Consider the following 7589-nt stretch of genomic DNA (forward strand, 5'->3'; position numbering starts at 1 on the left):
GATTGATGTGCTTTTGCTTTGAATATTTGGACGGAGGAAAAGCTGTACTTTTAGAGAATTGCAAAGTTGCAAAAAAGAGGAAATGTGGACATTGGATGCCAGGCTCCCATACAAACACAACCCTTTTCTAAAACAGTACAAGTACAATATCATCTAAAGAACCACATGTCAAACATGATAGAACCCTCTTTGGGAACCAAACTCTTAAAATTCTTACATTGAAACTTGTATATGCGTGCACCATAAAGTGTGAATTAATATAGACAGGTGATTCTTCAAACACCACATCCAACCCACATAGGGAACTAGACTGTTAAACTTCTATTAAAACTTGTATACATGGACAGTGTAAAATGCTAACTAATATACAGGACATCCTTCAACTACCACACCCTTAGCTGTTGGACAAGTAGCCAATGGACAGTGTTCACCATCAGTACCCCACCAATTCAAATCTCTGTTCTCCATGGTTAAAGAGAAATATATTAGCACCCCCATAAAAGCAACCCTTGCATCTAGGGCTGCTGAAAGGATATAGTTGTACCTCTGCCACCATTGCTTCCGGTATCGGAAAACAAAAAAGTTGAAAATTGTCCCTACTATGATCCATGCATTGTAGTTCAGTGCTGTTGCTGGTGGCATCATGGCTGTTGCGCCTAGGAGGACTGGAAGGTTGATCAGTGGGATCCAAGATTGCTTTGGGAATGCTTTGTGCAAGAGCCAGACTAAAACTGGGCCCAGTGCACCTCCAAGGAAGAACCAATTGAGGGCTCCATAATTTCCAAGAGTCCCGAAGATCCGTTTAGGTCCCACCAAACCCCAGATGACAGATGCATCAAAGAAGACACGATCACCTGGGCATGTCCAAGGACTGTTTGGAGGAAGGAGGTCGTCCTGGCATATGTTCTCAATCGAGTTCAGCAGCCACCACGCCACACCAAGGTTGATAGTTCCAACTATGATGGTCCCAATAAGCTGAATAGGAGGATCCAGTGAAAGGCAATAACGTGGGGAAATTTATTAATGTATACCAACAAAACTGTAAGATGAAGAATATTTGATATTGATGTTTGTCAAGCAGATAAAAACAAGTTTCTGTTCTTGAGAAAAATACCAAAAAAAAGTAGGGTGCATATTGATGTCTGGACATTAATGGGCAAATGTTGTTCATTTTAGAACAAGGTTTGGGACATCTTAAAGCTTTGGAATTCTCAGATTCTCTTATAATTAGGCTAAAAAGGAGAAAATGTACCTGAACTATGAACATTGACCTTGGTGGGATTTTCATGTAATGGCCTAGCTTGAAATCGCTGAGAAAGGAAACAGCTTGAGCCATGCTCATATGCCCATAGGTTTTGAAGCAGACATTGGCAATTGGTCTTCCTGGATATATAATTCCCATGACATACTCTGTGATGATGTTTAGCCCTGGTGTCTGCAAACAAAACATAAGTACATCAGTGCTGCAGCTTACCATTGAAGGTAGGAATTGATAATCAAACATTAAAAATGATTACAGTTTGAATAACTTGTGAGGTGCTAAAAGTTGGAAGTAGCGTTTTCATGCAGAGCTCTAGATATATGAACTATAGGAATTCTTCAGTACCCAAAAACTGGACTGTTCTTGTTTTCCAAGTTGTAAATTGCTTTTCCATGTAGAAACTTCAGTAGTGAAATTCTTGCTTAATTTGACAAAGTAGAGCTTATCCTAAATCCTAATTACTAATCAATCATTTATAAATTAATCACCAGGTTGAAATTAATGACGAATTTCAATTTCAAAGCTAAGACATTAACAAGCATAATAATATCTCTTACACAAATACACACACAGACGTTTTTCTTTGGTCCTGTTATACAGACTATTTTTTTTACTTTTATGTTTGTCCTACATTAGTAGGTCTGCATCCAACTTCAGACATCGCAATTACTATAAACATTTTGCATCATCTTTTCTTTCATGTCTTGTATGGTGTAAAAATGAAAAAAAAAAATAGCATATGCTTTCCTCATGTAAGAAAGAGGCTAATTGAGTAAAAAACCTCTATGAAAAAAAAAAACTGTAAATGTTCATATTAATGGACAGGACCTTTCCACAATGGGCTGCTAGGGGCAGTCATAGCCTCCCCAACCCCATCCCCCATCCACCAAAAAAAAGTTGTGTTTTTATTTTTATTTTTTTTGAAAGCTCAACCTAGGTTTGATAATCCATAAGTTAGGTCCCACCAATAATTCAGAAATTTCAAAACAGTAGCCCCTGAGGGAAATTACCCATGTCCACCTCTGATAAGGAAGACCATAAGGAAGAGAAACATATTTTTAATATTTAACTGGTTAAAATTATAGTAACTATGGAGATGTATGTGGTTATTAGTAACTACTAAGTGTCTGTTTGGTTTATAGTCAGAGTTGGAATTGGAATCAGAATCAGAGTAGTCTTTCCCCTCACCTGTTTGGTTCAGATTAAAATCAGAATTAGAATTCTCATTCCTAGGGGAGGGGGAGGGTATGATACTAGGAATGGGAATGAGATTCTGATTCCACCCAACTAAACAGTTAGAACCAAAATGGACCATTCCAATTCCAATTCCAGACCCTTATTCCTACAAACCAAACGGACCTTATGTTATTATTTTACTGTTGTATTAGTGTGCCTGTACTTTATTTTATATGCATTTTATAATTTGTATGATACCAGGTATCAATATGGCACTTGATAGAATTGAACAGAAAAATAGGATTTGTGTAGACTTCATATGTCTGGGACAAGGCTTATTTGAAATAAAGAATCCCAGATATTGATAGTTAGAAGTATAAAACATATTATGAAAATCGAAGGATATCTAAATACTTGTGTCTGCAAGTGTTATTCACTTGTATAGCATGATAAACAAAACCATTACAAATCACATCCACATTAACTTAATATTGAATATCTTACTAAAATAAACTTCAATACTGAATAAGAGAAAAAAATATTAAACCCTTGTTTCAGTACATAATAGGAAAGATAGTGAAAAGCAAAACTTTCTATTTGACTAAAACAGATGTTTGCCTTTTTAACTTTATTAATGGAAGGGATTGCTGCACTTCTAGCTAATTTGTTGATAACGACACGTTGGTAGTGTGTTGTGGGTAGGGATGTGGGAAGCGTTTGTGAATCCGGAGTGGTTTATAATTCCTGACTGGTATCTTATAATATATTTAGATTGTGCAACATCAAAAATTAAAATACTTGGCTTAATTGCTCTTTCTAACATCAGGGTACATTAAAAATGGAGAAAAAGATTTTACTCAACTACTGGTACAATGACACAATAACAACGATAAAGCTGATATTGGAGTGGGCACTGAAAGTCTGAAACACATTGCCAAGCCAGTGCAGATCGGCTGCATTACTTTACACATGACTGAAATAAGAAATATTTAGCCATCCAGGTTATTCATTTAGGTTTTTTTCTTCGCTATCGGATGTTATGCATCATTAATAACTTTCCCCTTGCCCTTTTTCCCCCAAATGCTCAGCGCTCGAAAAAACCAGTGAGAGAGCCCTAGGATGGTAATTTTATTAATTTAGGTTGGGATGTTGGGTCTGAATTGGGCTGTCAATGGGTCAGGTCCGACTTGACAGACCCAATGGACTTGAATCAATTGGGCCCTTTTGGTTTTAGGAACTGGTATCGATGGACTAGATGGATTAGTTTCGGATTCTGATATAATGTCCCGATTATTATCAGTTTGGAATTGGCTTTACCCAATTTTGAATCAATTCAGACCCGATTCAAGTTATATACATATAATATATAATATATAAAATTTAATATATATTAAATATATTTATTTATTTATTATAATTGGGTCCATTGGATCATACCTAATTATCCTGAGAATCGATCAATTCATTCTGAATCTAAAAATTACAGACTATCGGATCCAATTTGGTTTCGAGTCTTCAATATTTTGTTTCAGATTGATTCTGGTTCTGGCTGGTCCCAACCTATACCTGACCCATTGTTAGCCCTAGGTCTGAGTTGTTTCTCACTCAGTAAGATGTAAGACGGACGTCATATTTTTCAGATTGACATTAGAAAACGCTAACTTTTGATCATATAAGAGGTGAAAATCAAATGCACTCAAACGTATCAGCATTAAAACTTTTGGAAAAGTACGTTGCAGCTCATTGCAGAATTCTGAATTCTATTACAGACCTACAAAAATTCAAAATATCAAATACCTCCACCTTATACACCAATGCCTGCCCATGAATTGACATCAATTCCGAGTTGGCACCTATCCCAACTGTACGTTGGGCCTAAGAATTCTAACGTTGGGCTGAACCATCATTGGTTGATTGGTATCCTCTTCCCAAGAGAAAATCAGCCCCCCACAACGTCCCACAACACATTCAAGCCATATATTGGGAACGTCTCCCGATGATGATGTTATTATCAGGAAATGTTCACAATACACGGCCGGCACTGAATTGAACTCCCTCTTCCCACTTATGACTTCCATGATTGAGAAAAAAAAAAGAAAAAGAAAAGTTGATCACGATACTTTGATTGACTAGGTAGAATTCAAATTTCCTACTCACTTTCTTTACCCACGCTACCTGCAGTACAATGAAGTCACACATCTCCCGATGTAAAAAAGCCACGTATGACTGCAATTCAAGATGGATAGAATGTGGGTAAAAAGTTGTGAACAGTAAAAACGGATTAAACTAGAAAATTTTGTCTTGAGCAAAACAGAAAACAAAAAGATGGACTTACTCCTAGGGCTCAGCTTGAAAGGAGTGCAAATACAAATATATGCAAGTTCTAAATGGAGCCTAGATAACAAACATTGGTGTACGAGAAGCCCATATTCAAGTTCTATTTTGGCTTATTTATACATGCTCTTAACATTTGATTTGCATTAGCAACCATTTCTGGACTTAATAAGACAAGTTGAAAGTTAGAAACGACAAATTATTACTGTATCTTATATGGTGTTGTGTTTGTAGATAGCTGAGTAGCTCGATATTCAAAATATTAAATAGTCTATGGTTAAATTAATGATAATGTTAGTCCAGTTTGTGCATCTATTATATAGGCTAGCCCATCCCCTCCCTTAACCTCCAACACTGATGGCAGCAGGATTTGATCCACGGTGTGATACTGTGATGCAATAGACGTATATCATACTGGAGCCATTAATTTCATATTTTTTCTGCATTGTGGATCTGCCCTGACAAATAATCAGTCCGGATCAGATAGGCATAACATGGTATGAAGTTTTTGCTCATAAGGAATCCCATCACCTATAAAGTCAGGAGTTCGGTAATGGGTATAAGGATGAGAAAGTGTGTGTATGTATGTAGTGGTGAGTGGTGAGTGGTGAGTGGTGTAGTGTGTGATTAATTATTTAATTACATACCGGAACAGGGAGACCTGAACGAGAGTACTGAGCCACCACATATGTGCTGGTTCAACCACGTACTTCCTTAGAAGCTCAGCCCAACCGTATCCTAATACCTGCAAATCGCAATGGCCATTAGCTTACGATGAAACATCCCACACATTCGTACACACGTGTAATACGTAAGACACTTTGTTCACCAATCACCGTGCAAAAATAATTATTTGTTAACGACTAACGTTTAGGAATTGATCTCCTTGAAAAGACACACACCCGTCCACTTGTTATTTGTCTCATTCCCCTTGATATCGTATTGAATAACTTGGACATTGATGTGTTTTAAAAACACATTGATATAGAAAACGGTTGATACATTAAAGATATTTATACAAACTCTATAAATACATTAAATTTAAGATCGAATATTATGTATAAATATATAAAAATATATTTTTTATTGGTATATATGAAAAAATATATTAAATTAGCATTATAGATGTCATACAATTTTATTGATAATCAATATTCAAAATTTCAAGACACAAAACATATGTATATTTTAATTATTACACCAATTATTTTCTGTTTTATTATTTTACTTTTTTACATTAACAAAAAAGCCAAGCAAATAATAAATTCTCGTATGTAAATTTAAATATCAATTAGTAATGTATAAAAACACATAATCTCAACTTAAAATACATAAAAATGGAACCATTTACCCAATCAATTGAACCGTTGACTCAAAAACCAGTGGCCAAAATGGTTCCATTTTTGGGTCGTATGAGTCACACACTCAAATGACATAACACGTATGATATTGCTTAGTTGACCTCACACATTCAATTTTTTTCTTGTAATTTTTGTTATCAAAATGGACCGTCCGATCAAACCAGACAATCGAAATGTCAACCTGAAACCGGTGGCCATAACAGTTTAGTAATTTTTGTTGTCAGAATGGGCCTTTCGTTCGAACCGAATGGTCGAACCATCGACCTGAAACCGGAGGCGTATATATATTAAATTCTTATTATATATATTTAATATATATATATATATATTAAAGGGTTGCCATTTGGCGAATGGGGACACCACCCCTATTTAAATCGAACTATGATAGATTATGTGGGATCGGATAGAGGTGAATTCATATTTGATTCAATCATAAAAAATTTAAAAAAATAAAAAACGGTCAAAACCATTCAAACATTTAGATATCTAGTTATTAACAATATTTATAATAACTATTATATATTTATATAATTAGATAGTTATATAAACAATATTTATATAATTAATAGAAAATGGGATTAACAATATTTATAATATTTATAATAACTGTTATATATTTATATAATTAGATAATTATATATCACGAATAGATACCATTTTCTGCACTGAGAGAGCATCTCAATCCTATATATATAAAAGATAAGATAAGATATAAGAATAATATATTCATTTTGAAGCTTTTGAGCCGAATTCAAACTCCAACATTATTTGAGTCGAACCGAGCCATGACATACAGAATAGGCTACAGAAGTCTCGGCTCGGCTCGAGATCTTTAATGCATCCAATCAATTATATAACAGTGGGATTTAGATGCAGGTGTTTGTCATGGTTGTTTGAGTATTAGACTCGTCAACTTCAGTAGGAACATATAACCGTGGAGGTTCTATAGGCTAAATGACGCTAGTGTTGGGTATTGCCATGGAAAACCTCAATCTTACGTCCATAGCAACACTGCGAGTCCGGTAGCTTTGCTTAAAGCTTGCAAACCAGTGAACAGTGAACGCTCAAGCAGCGGTGGAACGTAGGTTTTGCAAGTTTAATCAACAAGCATGACACCGTCATGAAAGGCTTTAAAACATTTGTGGCGGAGAGGCAGAATGGTGGTCAACGTAGGAACGACGCGACAGAAGCAGAGAAGAATAAGAAAAGGGAGAAAAAATCCTGGTTTGCGGCGTACGTTCGGTTCCGACGTTTCCTCCTCTTCCTCAAGACCTCGCCAGCCAGCCGCCCCAATTGTCTAAATATAAGCACACATACCCAGAAATGGATATTTGACAATAAAATCTGGTTCGTTCTGTCGCTACACCTAATGGAACCAAATTCAGACAAAAGCATGTAACAAATTTTTTAAGAAAAAAAACTTGATCGGTTGTGACGGAGTGGCGGGAGACTTGATT

At 35.8% G+C, this 7589-nt stretch overlaps 1 pseudogene; it reads right to left on the reverse strand.

Moving 5' to 3' along the window:
- Window positions 1-360: 360 nt before the first annotated feature.
- On the reverse strand, window positions 361-4012 carry LOC148791266 (oligopeptide transporter 4 pseudogene; annotated as a pseudogene).
- Window positions 4013-7589: the final 3577 nt, after the last annotated feature.

This window comes from Nelumbo nucifera, chromosome 5 (assembly GCF_055504915.1).
Source record: "Nelumbo nucifera cultivar China Antique chromosome 5, China Antique-T2T, whole genome shotgun sequence".
NCBI classification, from domain to species: domain Eukaryota; kingdom Viridiplantae; phylum Streptophyta; class Magnoliopsida; order Proteales; family Nelumbonaceae; genus Nelumbo; species Nelumbo nucifera.